Consider the following 15986-nt stretch of genomic DNA (forward strand, 5'->3'; position numbering starts at 1 on the left):
TGAAGCCAAGGGTGCAAGCAGTGACCTTGCCTGACCAGGGGCCAGAATCAGCACCCATCAGGCCCTCCCCCTCTGCCCCTAGATCTCAGCCAACAGGAAGGCTCTGGGCCAGCTCTGTGGGCACCTATGCTCCACACTGTATACCCACTGTCATGCAGCTAGCCTTCCATCAAGAACAAGAAGACCACTGTTCTCTCAAAGACTTCCTGGCCCACCACCTAGCGGGGGTAAACCTCCTGCCCTCCTCTACCCACCCAGTCTCACATCTCACTTCCTTCTGCCTTCACTTTTGTTCTGACCCCTAGTGAGAAGAGTAGCCCTAGGAACCTCTTTTCTGCCCCCCATAGCCAGTGCCCAAGCAGAGGGTCACCAGCATAGGCCATTGGGTTCATGGATAAATCACTTGCCTCAGAAGCTCTAGATCAACTTAAACTCACACCCAAAATTGAGAAGGAGTATTACACAGTGGTCAGGGGAGTAGGCTCTGGTGTCAAACTGCCATATCTTACAACATGTGTGAGCATATCCAACAACTAAATAAATCACCTCAGTAAATAAGACATCTTTACTGGTCATATGAAACAATACCAAGAGTATTTCCTTCCTCCAAGGAATTTTTTTATGATTCCATGTAAAATCACTCAGCATAATACCTACAATAGAGTAAGAACTGACGAATATTAGCTCTTATTAGTTTTGTTATCTCTTGCCTCTTCCCTTGATGATTGAAATTCCCTTAACTGGAAGCAAAGCCTTGTACTGTACAGTAAAGAATAAGGCGTCACTGCCAATGCTTCTGTGCCAATGTCACACGGTGGCTTATATTATATTTATACCAGAGTGTTAAGTGACACTGGAGATTTATTTATTTATTTATTTTTAATTTATGATAGTCACACAGAGAGAGAGAGAGAGAGAGGCAGAGACATAGGCAGAGGGAGAAGCAGGCTCCATGCACCGGGAGCCCGACGTGGGATTCGATCCCAGGTCTCCAGGATCACGCCCTAGGCCAAAGGCAGGCGCTAAACCGCTGCACCACCCAGGGATCCCTGGAGATTTAGATATAGTATAGCTTTCACCTTGGCTATTCAGGCAAATAAAACACCTGCCTGCTCCATGGCTCTATCATCAGTAATTCTTCGTCTATCCTGTGGCCCCTCATTCCCATGAGGACAAGTGTACTATCCCAGAATCTGGATGGCTATTTCTCTTCCTGCCCACTAAGCTTCCAGAAGCAATAGCCATGCCTGCCTTCTCACCAACCAAGAGAAGGCTTCCCTGCAGGGGAGAGGGAACTGATGGTGGGGTAGCTGCCCGGCCCCAGCGCCACTGCCACTGCAGTGAGAGCGCACACGGAGCCATTAGGCTCCAGCAGTACCTCTGAGCTCCTCAGGGATCCCTCCCCCACAGTACACATCAAAGCTACACCATTTAAGAGGCTGGACCCATGACAGGGGCTCAGGTCACCAGCTGCAGGTGCAGCCACTTTCCCTTGATCTTTCTGGTCCTCACTCTTCTTGCGTATGGATGCCAAAACCAACCAGCACCTTTATGCCTGTCCTGGGGCTTTTTCTCATGCTTCCTCCTTGCCTGAGAGGCCTCCACCCACCTGCCCCAGGTCAGATATAGGCCTCAATCAGATTTGGGATTAGAAGAGAAATCCGAACCCTAAATAAACCCTTCTTCTCCAAAGACCTCCGTGGAGAATATCTTAAAGTGAGAGGGGAAAGTTGGGAACATCTATCAACCCCAAAAGGGGAAATAGAAAGAAATATGCTTGTTCTCACCTCCACAACTCCTCTTCTCTTCAACTCCTCTGCAGGCCACCCCTGCCCGCATCTCAACTCTCTTTTCCTTTGTCTGCCCTTTTCCCTTTGGCAGAGTCCCCTGCATAATATCCTGTGTCCTCCTTGTACACTCATGAAGCCCCAGCGACCTCTCCATTCTGGACTCAGTAGGGTTTCTCCAGCCCTACTGCCTGCCCTCACAGATGAGCCAGGAGGAGGAGGGTCTATTTAAGCATCAACTGCAGTCTTCCTTCCGCGCTAATGTGCATATTCCTCCTAAGCCTGTCTCATAACATGTCTCTTCCACGTACAGTGTGTGGGGAGAGCTGTGTGGATTATCCATGTGGTCTTTTCATCCACTGTTCTCTAAGACTGCTGAGAGCCAGCACCTACTCTTCTCTTTCCTCCATGCACAGAACAATAGTGGTGGGTATTCATTGACCTAAGCAGACAGGCAAGGCAGAGCTAAAAGCTCTGCTTGAGGAGTCATTTATTGCTGCCTCGCTGGGTGATTGCGGTCAAATTGTTTCATTTCTCTGTGCCACAGAACTGGTTCTGTTCAGCCTCAATGTTCTACGACTGATCTACTATCTTGCCTTCCACACCCACACCCTCCCCTTGGATTCCTCTCTCTTTCTGCACTGTTTTTAGAAAAGATTTGCTCCCATTCCTTGACCTAGCAGTCAGCAAATTGTCATCCTTAGTGTAACTGAAGTCTATCCTGTAAGGTCCCCAATGGAGAAAGAACCCCAACATGGAAAGGAACAGCTAGATCACAAAGCATTCTGTCTCTCTTCAAAGTGGCTCCCCTAGTCTCTGCTGCCACTCACCACCCTGTTTTGCTTCCCCACCACTCATATCTTAGTGACTAGCACAGATGGGACAAAGGTGAACCATTTGAAATAAGAGTTTATTAAAGTCTTCGGGAAAACAAAAGCAAAATAGAACAGAGAGTAATATATGAGTCAATTATCTGAGGTGTAAATGCAGCCCCATCCATAAACTCATTGTGGATGGAAGGGATGATGCGGGATATAGCAGAACTGCCTCGCTATTAACAAGCAAAGCACATACACAGTATGTTTAAAGAGTTCTTTACTAAAGGACTTTTATTTCAGGCTTGAAAGTCCGCACATAGCCCATGGGGCATGGGAGATTTGGAACTGGAATCTCCAGCCTCTGAACTTATCCCTTTAGATAATCTGCTGGTGTGGGACCATTGTCCTAGATTCTTAAGACTCATACTACAGTTACCCTCCCTTAGGTTGGAAAACACATTCTATTTAGGGCTTCTCCCTGCTTCTCTTCCTTTCTCCTTCTCAACAGCTTCTTGGTCCTTTTTAACTCTTTGCTGGCCTCCCAAAGCCTTACCTCTTTTGTGTTTGGTCTCCTGTAGGCCATACTTTGATCTGTATGTTCCTGCTACTTGGTGGGAATGAGTGAAGGAGCCCTTCAAATCTTAAAGTAAGAAAGAGGGTCAGAGCCCCCAAAGGTACTCTGGTTTCAGGTTAATGCATCTGAAATACAATCATACCTAAAAAAAATAGCATCCTACTAACTGACCTGCATTTATTTTACTAAAATAACATGTCTATTTCGATGATACCCAACCATCTTCCAAGATGGCCTTCAATGATCTCTGCTTCCTGGCATTCCCATACTCGTGTATTCTTCTCCTACACTGTATCAAGGAAGAGGGAGTGAACTGCCTGTGATCATGTGAGGAAGCCATCCTCCAGCCCCAGCCAAGCCTTCAGATGAGTGCAGCCGTGGCCAATAACTTGATTGAACCCAACATCACTCATCTAAGCTACTTCTGGATTTCTGACCTTCAGAAACTGTTTTAAACTGCTAAATGTATGAGTGATTTATTACACAGCAACAGGCACCTAACACATATTCTCAGCTTTGGATTTCATCACAAATGGCCCACCTCCTAGCACCATGGCCTCAATATTTGCCAGGCTGGCAAAACTATGTGGGCAAGTGACTTAGGGCAGTAAAAACCTGTCCAGCCACAAAAAGGTATGGCTCTACACTCAGTGTCACAGACCCTTCCATCCTAGCCCTAAGCCCAGACACAATCTGAGTACCCAGGACCAGGAACCCACATCTCAGTGTCTAACCCTCTAGAAGCCTAAAGAAAGTGAAATCAGAGGTAGATAGGTGCCCCCTTTCCTTCCTCTCTTAGGTCTACCTGCCAGAGTACTTTTTGAGAACTCAGCTTTTCCCTAGGTAATTGTTTTTTTTTTTTTTAAGTTCCCTAGGTAATTGTTAAAAAGAATATCCAGCATCTTCAGATAATACCCCCGACTTTTACATATGTGTAAGCTTACCTTGTGGCTTTACTAGGACAAATGCAGCAGAATATGACTCAATAGAAGCCTCATGTCATTAGAGAGAGTGTATAACCAAAGGCAAGGAGAATATCTTAGATAATATCAAATCTTTGCTGGTAGGAAGCTAATTGACAAATTCTGTGATGACAGAGCATCAGAGTCCTGAAGATCAGTGGCAATGTGGGGGAGATGGTGTTCAGACATACAAGACAGGGGAGAACTACACCTAGGTGGCCAACTATGCCTCACAGAGTAAGGAATCTTTGAAGTCCTCCCCAGCCCTCCAAGGCCAGCATGGTGATACCAGAGCCAAAGAGTTCTTTGTTGAAAAGAGGGAGGGTGAAATGGAGAAACAGAGATAGGAGAAGACTATGTGCAGAGGCTACCAGGTGTAGCCAAATCTGATGGCTGGAAAGAGGGGACACCAGGGAAGGTGTTCTATCTATCTATCTATCTATCTATCTATCTATCTATCTATCTGACAGAGAAAGAGAGAACTAGAGAGCACAAGCAGGAGGAATGGCAGAGGGAGAAGCAGGCTCCCTGCTGTGCAGGAAGCCTGAGGTGGGCCTGATCCCAGGACCCTGAGATCATGACCTGAGCCGAAGACAGACGTGTAACTGACTGAGCCACTTAGGCACCCGGGGGAAGGTGTTTTAATAGCTCTCTATTCTGCTATGCTCTCCCCAGCAATCTTGGCTATGGGCAGCCCCTGAACCTGGCATACAATAATGTCTGCTGTCACCCAAGAGAAACAGAACACTTACCAGGCCCAGATCTACTTGCAGTGTCCAACACCTTATTACTTAATGAAGACCATAGAGGGTTGTAACCAGGGGCCCAGATGAGCATTCAAGGACACCCTGCATTCATATGCCTGCTTTCTCTACCCAACATTAAGAAGCAGGGTCACGTGACAGTGGCCAGAACTCTCAATACAGAACAGTAAATGGGACAAGACTATGCTCAGGGTAAACTTCACTCCCTCACCCTCTGGGTCAGGAAAACAGGAAAAAGGCTTAGGCACCTTCTCTTGGACCATCTGCCTCCACTGCCAACCTCAGCTCCTAGACCTATCTATCATGTGCTCTCTTCCTCCCTGGCCACATTTCTTGAAAACTCCAATATCTGGTCCATCCTCTTCCTCTCCACCTCATTCCATGCTCATCCTGAGTATGGACCAGGCATTGTGCTCAGTCCTGGGGATATTGAAACCAATAGAACAGACCCTCCCTCAAGGAGCTCACAGTCTTGTAAGAAAGATAGCCAAGTGGACAGGTGGTTATCATACATCAAGATAAGTGCTAATATGTGATAAGCACAGGAAACCTATCTAACCCTGACTCCAGGATGGCTTCCCAGAGGAGAAGACACACGAGGAGAGAAGTAATAATAATGGATGGCATCCATGGCTTGATGCCAGACATTTACTTCTCAACTCATGTACTCCTCTCAAGAATCCTATGACATAATGTTATCCAGGTAAGGATACTATTTTATCAAGAATCTCCATAGATTTATTATAATGTATTGGCCTAAGCAATTATAGAGACTGAGGAGTCTCATGAACTGCTGGCTGCAAGCTAGAAACCCGGAATGTCAAAGGTGTGATTGTAGTCCAAATCCGAAAGCCTGAGAACTAGGGGAGCTAATGGTGTAAATCTCAGTCCAAGGGCAGAAGATCAGTGTTCTAATCCTTCCTTCCTCTGCTTTTTGTTCTATTCAGGCCCTTAATGGATTGGATGATGCTCACCCATAGTGGGAGGCCCATCTTCTTTACTCAGTCTACCAACTGAAATGCTAATCTCTTTTGGAAACACTCTCATGTACACACCAAGAAATAATACTTAACTAGCTATCTGGGCATCCCTTGATCTGGTCAAGTTGACACGTAAAATCAACCATCACAAAAACTAAGAAAAACAGAGTTCTTTAGTAATTTGCCAAAGGTCACATATCAAAGACAAAGCCAGGATTTGAACCCAGATTGGTTTTAGAGGAGCCTGACCACCTAACTCAGAGTTTCTCAACCTTGGCATTATTGACATTTTGGGCTACATAGTTGTTTGCCGTGGGAAGTGCTGTCTCATGCATTGTAGAATGCTTAGCAGCCTCTTTGGCCTCTACCCACTAGATGCCTGTAGTATCCCCACAGCTGTGAAAACCAAACATTTCTAGATATTTTCAAGTATCCCCTGGGGAGCAGAATTGATCCTAGTTGAAAACCACTGACCCAACTATTTTGCTACTATTCTGCCTAAGTAAGAGGTTTATTGAGTATTTACCAAATGTCAGGCACTCTCCAAAAAAGTTTTTATTATTAGCTCATTTAACCCTCACAACTCCCCTATGGGGTGAAGACACCCCATTGTCTTCATCTTTCTTCTATAGGTGAGGACCTTTAGAGTCACAAAGAAACTGCATAAGCTGGCCATGGTCACAAAGCTTCTAAGAGACAGTGCCTGGATTTGAACCTGGTGAATGTGACTTAGGACCCTGATCCTTTAGCCACTGCGCTGTTCTCTGGTGCTTGAAAAACAGGATTGGCCAAGGGGTCACATGTGCAAACGCAAGGGAATGTTTAGAAATAGTAAGATCACCAGTAAGGCTGGAGCTCATATGAGAGGAAGGAACTGCATGGCATAAGGCAAGCAGAGCCCAGTTATGAATAAAGAATGTGCCATGTTAGTCAAGTAGTTTGGGCTTCATCTTGTGGATTAGAGGGTGCATTCACTGAAAGGTTTTAAGCTGGGGAGGAGCATGATCACTTGATGCTGCAGACAGATTGCTGACAGAGTAGGCAAGGTAGAGCAGATGGTCAACACTAGTGACTGACACTCCTTCGTGGTTGATTTAGACTCTGCCCAAATATCCTTAACCTATGGACACCAAAGCCCTAAAGTGCATACCTGAGATGACTTGTGGAGAGCGGAGCTTGCAGGACAGACCCAACTCTTGCTACAGGCACTCTTGTCTCCTAAATCTCTGTCCACGGTGCTAGTGTCCATTAGGGATGGAAGTCGAGAATCTCAGCCCAGCTGCCTCAGGCCTCCTCAGCCCACTCTGCACTCTACTTCTTTCCTGTAACTCTCTCCTTACCTGATGCGGGGCATAAAAGCCCCACTGCATCCCAGCCCAGGGCAAGGTATCCAAAGTCAGGAAAACTGCTCTCCCTTCCCATTTCAGCCCAGGATCTCTCATGGCTGTTCGGATTCCAAGAGACAGCAAACTCCTCTCCAAATGCTGGGGTCTAATGAAGGCTACAGGAAAACTGCCCTGGTCTGGAAAGCCAGCACTATTTCTCGTAGGCCCTTCCCAATGCATGACAGCAGGTGGCAGCATCAACAGGAATTTCAAAATTTAAAACTAAAACTAAAAATCCAAACCGAAAGTGTTCTCTTGCACTCACACCATGTACTCCCTCTGCTTTCTCTCCAGCCCATTCACAACTTTGGAGACCATCTCCTCTCTGCTTCTGCCCTTTGCCTCTCCTCTGTTAGAAACAGAATTCAGTGGACCCAGAAGCAGGTACAGAAGGTCTAAGTGAGAATGGGAGATGTGGGGGAGGCAGGGTGTTGAGACAGCAGGATATCAACTTGTCTTTAGACAGAAGCCCCTGCAAAGTTGAAAGGATCTGTGCCTGGCCTGAGCTTGTATCGAAGGACAGAAAGTTCTTCTTCATTTATCACATGGATTAAACATGCCCCCAGAGTCAGGGTCAAGCATCATCTTCAGGATCCATGGCCTCCCCCCTCTAATCTATGGGGCTTAGAAAGAGCCACCTGGTCACCATTATCACTCAAAACACATTTTTTAAAATAATTTTTAAAGTGATTTAATAACATTACAGAAATTCCACTAAACAGAGAAACATTTTTAAAAAGATTTTATTTATGTATTCATGAGAGACAGAGACATATGCAGAGAGAGAAGCAGGCTCCCTGCAGAGAGCCTGATGCCAGACTTGATCCCAGGACTCTGGGAACAGACCTGAGCCAAAGGCAGCTGCTCAACCACTGAGCCACCCAGGTGCCCCTAGAGAAACATTTTTTAAATCATCCACATCTCTCTACTCTAAGATGGCCACAGTACTTTTAGATTGTTCTCATTGATGTTTTCTATTTTTGTGAACATGGTATACTTATAATTTCATAGCTTGCCTTCTTTCCCTCCTTCATCCAGTCCTCTTACCTGTCAGGGGCCTACACATAGTACAGATGTGGCTTTTGCTCTTTAGGGGCTAACATTTGGCCAAGGGAAAGGGGGACAAAGGAGCTGATTGAAGGGCTAGAAATAACCAATTGTCCCAGTTTGCATGGGGCTGAACCAGTTTTCATTTTGAAAGTCTTGTGTCCCAGGAAACAGCTCAGTCCCAGACCAACCGGGGCGATTTCTGATAGGTCACCCTGTTAGAGACGAGTCCCTCAAATTAAGCCAGTTCAGAATTCCATTTTAATTTAATCGATACATTGGCCTTGTAGCTATACCTCTTTGCCTTTCTCTTTAAAAAAGTATTGTATTGTGTTATATCATATTGTATTCAGCGTATTATAATTATTGTGTATTATTTCTAGTGACTGCTTTAAGGCAGCTCTTCTCAAACTTTATCCCCTTACAAATTGAGAACCGGAAAGAGCTTCTGTTTATGTAGGTTATATCTATTCATAGTCACTGTATTAGAAAGTAAAATGGTGAACTTTTTAAAGCACAAGGATACACAAACACATGTCAGGGGATGACGTTGCCACATCTCTGCTACAGCATCCATGGTACTTTTTTTTTTAAGATTTTATTTATTTATTTCAGAGAGAGAAAGAGAAAGGACAAGCATGAGCAGGGGGAGGGGCAGAGGGAGAGGGAGAGGGGAAAGCAGACTTCCTGTTGAGCAGGGTGCCCCATGTGCGGCCCCATCCCAGGACTGTGGGATCCTGACCTGAGCAGAAGGCAGACACTTAACCAACTGATCCACCCAGGCGCCCCTACCTGGTACTTTCACGAAAGAAACAGAGAAAAGCAAATAATATTTTAGTATCATCGTGAAAATAATTTTGACCTCACAACCTGCCCCTCCCCCAAAAGGATCTCAGGAACGCACCGGGCTTGCCAGATTACAGGTAGACAGTTACGGCCCCACAGCAACTGCTGCTCCACGTCCTCAGCTTTCCATCTCCTTAGAGTTAGTATTGCATGAAGAACCCCAGAACTATCGGAGTCCACCCCTAGCCACTATGCTGTGGTTTTCATGTATGTTACATATGCATATGTTATAAACCCCATGATACAATGTTACAGTATTTGCTTTGAACAAGTTTGCCTTTTTTATTTAAAAGGAAAAAACAGGTTTTCTATTTAGCTACAAACTTACCATTTGTCTTCCCAGCACCCAGCAGCTCAATCTTCCACCTGGATTCCTTCCTTTCCAGCTCCTGACACTTCATTAGCATTTCTCATCCTGCAGGTCTGCTGATGGCAAATTCTCCTTTTTTCCCTTTTAAAAGATTTTCTTTATTTATTCATGAGAGACACAGAGAGAAGCAGACACAGGCAGGGGGAGAAGCCAGCTCCCCACAAGGAGCCTGATGTGGGACTCGATCCCGCGACTCCGGGATCACACTCTGAGCGGAAGGCAGATGCTCAACCACTGAGCCACCCAGGCGTCCCCTCTGAGTTTTCTTTTATCTGAGAATACTTTTATTGTATCTTCATTCTGGAAGAATATTTTCACTGGAAAAGCAATTCTGAATTGACGATTTTGTTTCTTCCAGAATTTAAGATGTTGTTTCACTGTCTTCCAGTCTACATTGGTTTTGGTGAGAAAATAGTGACATCAAAAATGTTTTTGTATGCAGTGGGTCCTTTTTGGGTGCTTTCAAGATATTCTCTTTACCTTTGACTTGTAGTTTGACTATGATCTGCCTGGATGCACTTTCATTGCTGTTGGGGTTTTTTTTTTTTTTTTGGTTTTTTTTTTTTGGTTTTTTTTGTTTTGTTTTGTTTTGTTTTGTTTTAATTTTCTGTTCTGCTTCGAGTTTACTAAGCTTCTTGAATCTAAAAATGTTTGTTTTTCATAAAGGTTGGGAAATTTCCAGCATATTTCTTTGAATATTTTTTCAGCCTCATACTCTCTCCTCTCCCTCTGGGATTCAAGAACACATATATTAGAGGGTTTGGGGTTTTTTTGTTGTTGTTATTGTTTTAAAATTGTCCCACAGATCCCTGAGTTTCTGCTCATTTTTAAAATTTTTTTCTTCTGATCTTTAGACTGCATCATTTCTGTTTATGTGTCTGCAAGGTCATTGACCTTTCTGCTAGTTCCATGCTTCTGTTGAGCCCCTCCAGTGATTTTTTTTTTTAATTTCATGTAGGATTGAATCTTTGAATTCTAAAATTTATATTTGGTTCTTTTTTTAAGTTTCTATTTTTCTGCTTATGTTTCCTATCTTTTTTCTTTAACATGAGCATATTCTTCTTTGTATATTTGTGTGCCAAAATCCTTGTGTACAGATTCCAACATCTGGGTCATCGTGGAGGACATCTCTGTTTTCTTTTCTCTTAGGTGTGTTTGTATTTTCCTGCTTCTCCATATCTGAAACAATTTTAGACTGTACCCTGGACATGATGAGGATACATTAAAAAGACTGTGGATTCTGTGATGTTCCTCCAGAGAGCATTGATTTTTTTTTCAAGGAGGCAGTTAGCTTGGCTTCCCTCAAACTGCACACTATCTTAAGAGAGCAGTTCACTTTTCTTTTAAAGACACATTTATTCAGCGTCATGATCAGACTATTACATTTAGCAATCAACAGCATGGGTGCAAAAAAGCAAAAAATCTACATTAAAACCCTTTGTTGGAATGTTTTACACTTTCCACAGAACAGAAACTAAAATAACCTGTTATACAACTAGTCACAAATCCGGTCCTCGAGATTTTTGCCCATACACATAAGTATTGTCTAAAACATGTCTTCTTTGTAGCAGCTAGGCCCTCCCACAATGTGCTTGGCTGAGTTCACAGATCTGTTGTAACCTGTAGCTTCCCTGTCACTTCTCTGGTTCTCGTTTCCTGCTAAGCTTTGTTTCCTGGCAGTAATGTAAACCTTCTGCCACTGCCATAGCTGCTGCTGTTGGGATTGCCTTAGCCACCTTGGTTTCGTGGTTTGGCGAAGTACTGGCCTCCACCACCATAGGGGCCAGAGCTTCTGCCTCCAACAACCCTTTCATGGGTCCAAAATTTGAAGATTGATTGTTGTCATTGCAAAAATCATTATAGCTTCTGCCTTCTCCAAAATTGCCTCCATCATTACCAACTCCATTCTAGCCATCCCCACTGCCACCATATCCACCACCACCCTGACTGCCACCCAAGCCACCTTACCCACTGAAGTTCCCCCCCTGACCAAAGTTGTCATTTCCACCAAAGCCACCTTCACAATCACCACCAAAATTTCCAGAACCACTTCAACCTCTTTGGCTGGATGAAGCACTAGTCATCTCTTGCATAGATAGGGCTTTCCCTGCTTCACAGTCATGGCCATTCACAGTATGAGATTTTTGAATGACAATCTTGTCCACAGAGTTACGGTCATCAACTATTACAGAAGTGAAACCTCTTTTCTTGCCACTGCCTCAGTCAGTCTTGATCTCAATCACTTCAATGTTCCCATACTGTTCAAAATAATCTCCTAGATGATGTTCTTCAGTGTCTTCTTTCATGCCACCAACAAAAATCTTTTTCACAGTTAAGTGGGCGCCAGGGCTTTGAGAATCTTCTCTTGGGACAGCCCCCTGTGGTTGCACAACTCTTCCATCCACCTTGCGTGGCCTTGCATTCATGGCTGAATCCACCTCCTCCATGGTGGCATATGTGACAAACCCAAAGCTTCTGGAGCACTTGGTGTTTGGATCTTTCATGACCACACAATCCGTGAGCGTTCCCCATTGCTCAAAATGGCTCCTCAGACTTTCATCGGTTGTTTCAAAGCTCAAACCTCTGATGAAGAGATTCCACAACTGCTCAGGCTCTTTGGAAGACTCTGACTTAGACATGATGGCAGTGGGAGGGGAGACTTTAACGATGCTTACTCGGCGGCGTCCAGGGGGAGAAAGGAGTAATCTAACAAACATATCTCCAGTAGTTCACATTTAAGTTGAATTTTTTCATTCTTAGCTCGACTGCCTGGAGTCAGATCCATGCAGTCATCATTTAGGGGAACAAGGGTAGAAATCCATGAGACACTCAAATAGCTGACAACCTGGTTATAAGTCAGACATCACACAATGTGATGTGTGTGGAGGTGGTTAGCCCCACAGCCGATTTCAGCACCTGTGCCCCCAAAGAGATCAAGGAAAGTAAAAATGTCTCATAATGATAATATTAAGAAAAGAGTGCTAGCTCTCCCTCAGTCATGCTCCTCTCCACAAGGCTCCAGAGTCCAAGTCATCAACTCCTGGCATTCTTCCTATGTCCCCACTCCCAAATGTAGACAAGGGTATCATCCCATGCAGTGCCAGCCCTGAAGAGTCCCTCTGTCTGTGTTGATGCCATAATTGCTTGGGTAGCCACTTCTGCTTTTCTTCATGCTACTTGTATCTCTCAACAGTCACTTGTATCTCTCTGCCAGCCAGAGGGGAGGCCCCAGGGCAGGAGAGGAGGTCCTGAATGCAGGATGGAGGCACAGCTACCCAGCCTCAGCCCCACATGAGCCTGCAGCAATCAGGCTCCTTTTCTAATCCCAACTCCCTGGAGACTTTGTCCCCTGACCCCAACACTCTTTGCAACCCCACCACCTATGTGAGACAAAGGCAGGCCTTCAAATTCAAAGTATTAGATTCTTCAAAACAGGGACCACATCCAGGTTCCAGACAGCTTAAGACACCAGCTGCAGTATGGTCACTGACTCTTCCGACTCTCACCTCCCTGCGCCTTTCCACCCAGCCTCCATTCATCACTTGAACTCTCCACTAGGGGAGATTATCCTGGTTCACCCAGAACTTGCCCAGTTTTAAAACTGAAAAGCCAACATCCCAGGCAAGCCCTCAGTCCCAGGCAAGTCAGAACAGTTGGTCACCCAATGTGCTCTGGAGTTTTCTTTTAAGGTCTTTCTCCTCCTGTCCTCCAGAACATCTCTAAGAAAATCTCAGATGAGCTAACCTTGGGACCCCAGTAAGTGCCCCTCTGAGAATGGAGTCAATGCCTAGGAGCAGAGTACAATCCTGCCCATCACAGACTGTTAATGAAAGTAGAGAATGATGCTCTGAAGGGAAGTTAGGGATGGACTCCCAGCTCTGATTGGAGCCTTATCAGGTTTCTTCTCAGGAGATGGGTCATGGACTGGGACTGTTCACCCCTGTGGATGTGTCTCTGGCTCCCAGATGTTCCATGTGACCCTAAGAGTTACTATATAAGAGATCAAGTTTCAGGACTCCCCGGAGAGGGAAGAAATCCTGGCCAGAGAGGCCTACTCCTCAAAATATGGATAAGGGAGATTATTCCTAGGTGTGGTAGGTGTTGGGATATGGAAGACTAGTAGACCTGATACCAGGACTGCATCTGGGAAATTGTGTCTGTTTTGGCCATCACTCTCCTGCCATCCCCTCAAAACCGTGAACCATAGCTGTCCTGAACCTTTTCAGCCTGGAAAAACCAAAGTCCCAGAACATACCCTGTTTGAGTCTATAACTTGCTACATTTGTGAGGAACCACATTACAGGATGCAAAATGGAAGAAACAACAGATTCTTCTATGAAAGGGGTGAGTGTGTGTGTGTATGTGTGTGTGTGTGTGTGTGTGTGTGTGTGTGTGTCTATAATGTAGGACCAAATGGAATGTAAGAATTTCCAAACATTCCACATATCTAGAACACCTGGCACATAGTAACATTCAAGAAATATTGGTTGAATTAATGAATGTGTCTACATGTGAATCTCTTGGTTCTGCTTAGGCTTGGGAGAAAGAGGAATTGGAACAGATAGTTTCCCACCCATATGTGGAATTCCCTTTATAATAATCCAACTTCCAAATGAATTATTTCATTGAGTGATCTGTGGGGGGAAGGTATCAGCTTCAATCCCCACTCTCTGATGATGAATTGTTTTTGACAGGGCAGTCTATACTGCTGTCAAGAGGCAAGGTGAAGCACAACACTACTTCACTCTATTGGTTTTCCTCACTCCAAACACACTGAAAATCTCTTGCACAATGTTTTTCCCCCGCTTTGAGGACTCCACCCTGCCTCTTTTCCAGTCTCCTTGGCAGGGTAGAAGCAGGAGGGTTCTTTGGAGGAACCAGCCTCATTCTTATGATGAATTCTTAGGGGCTAGTAGACAGACCTCAGAACTTTAGGATAAACCCATCCCCTCCCACCGTTTAGACCTGAGTACATTAAGATGACATTTTTTTAAGTATTAAAGTAGAGCGGAGGCTCAGATTTTGGTGGAGAGGAAGGGAGCAGAGATATTTTGGTGAGCATGCATCACACATGTGATGCCAATGTCATGTTGCTCGTGAAAGCATGCTAGCTGATACTGTGGGCACAGAGCTGCCAGAAAGTGCTCCAGGTAACCAGGGCTCAGACTGGGGAGCAACTACAGTGACAAGTGACAATGAGTGGGGCTGGGGAGAGAGAGAGGTCTCATGCAGCAGAATCACCATATTGAAGTAGTTGCAAAGCACCTTGCACAAGGATGACAAGATAGCCTATTGTCCAAATCAAGACTCTTTTAAAAGAGAAGGAGGCCACTAGTAATAATTACACCAGGACAACCAGTGTGAACTGAGACTGTTCCAACCAAACTGAGACATATACTCTCCCAATAGGTGACCCTAAAGAGTGTTCTGGAAGATCGGATATAGTTAGTCTACCAAAGCTACAGAGAGAGTTAATAGCCTCATTGGTACAGCACTAACAATCCTACTAGGTCTATCAGACTCAAAGAGGGGCATGATGACTATGATGGGGAAATAGAAGCACTCCTGCCTCTGAGAATGTCTTTGAAGAAAGTGAATTGGGGTGGGTGAAAATAAATGCCAAAGTGGCCAGTATTGTTAGGGCTGATAGTGGTTAGATGGATGTATGATGAAGGAGTGGCTATAGTGAAGCATGATCAAAACAATATGACAAAGAACATCGGAGACAAAGAACACAATACCCAGCCCCTAAATCTTATGATCCAATGGCTGGTTCAGTACTGGTCTTCTTCCCAAAGCAGATGCCTGGGGGCTCCTGTCCTGGTCCCTCTCATTCTTGGGCAGTTCCCGCAGGTCCTAAGTTTTTACCTACAGGGGGCAGTGGAAGGCTTCCTCTTCTGGGGCTCCATTTGCTCCTCCCTCTGCTGCAATTGGCACTAAGTGGCCCAACCTAGACTTCTAAGGGTCTTCATGCTTCCCTCCCTTGGGCCCCATGAAGACCAGTCAGCCACTTTACATGCTCTAACATCCAATAAGAAGGCAGGACCTCAGACAGCAGCTGTATCTCAAGATTTCCAATTCAAGGCAAGGTGGAACAGTGCAGGCCAGGAACTGAGGAGGAGTCCATGGAAGTGGATTCTACTTGCCTTCACCAGAAGAGTCTTCCTCTCTCTGCTATGAGGTAGTGTCCTGGGGCCTCCCTATGGCCATTGCTCCACTTCCCAGAACACCTGGTCTGGAAAGAAAGGGTACAGATAGAGTCTGGGGAGTGATTAATAGAGAAACAGGAGCATAAAGAAATAGAAATAGAGTCTTAGAAATAGAGCAGTTTTAAAACATGAACAGCTGGCAAGCCTCCACTGAACTTTCCTTCAGCTTCTCCTTCAAGTTAAGTCTGGGTGTTAGTGGGTAAGAGGTCTTCTTGATCTCAGAGACATCCAACCTCAACTGGAG

The 15986-nt window shown here is 45.1% G+C and overlaps 1 pseudogene; it reads right to left on the bottom strand.

Annotated features, from left to right (window-relative positions):
* Positions 1-10869: 10869 nt before the first annotated feature.
* Positions 10870-15765, bottom strand: LOC144297680 (heterogeneous nuclear ribonucleoprotein A1-like; annotated as a pseudogene).
* Between the last annotated feature and the right edge of the window lie 221 nt (positions 15766-15986).

This window comes from Canis aureus, chromosome 25 (genome assembly GCF_053574225.1).
Source record: "Canis aureus isolate CA01 chromosome 25, VMU_Caureus_v.1.0, whole genome shotgun sequence".
Taxonomy (NCBI): domain Eukaryota; kingdom Metazoa; phylum Chordata; class Mammalia; order Carnivora; family Canidae; genus Canis; species Canis aureus.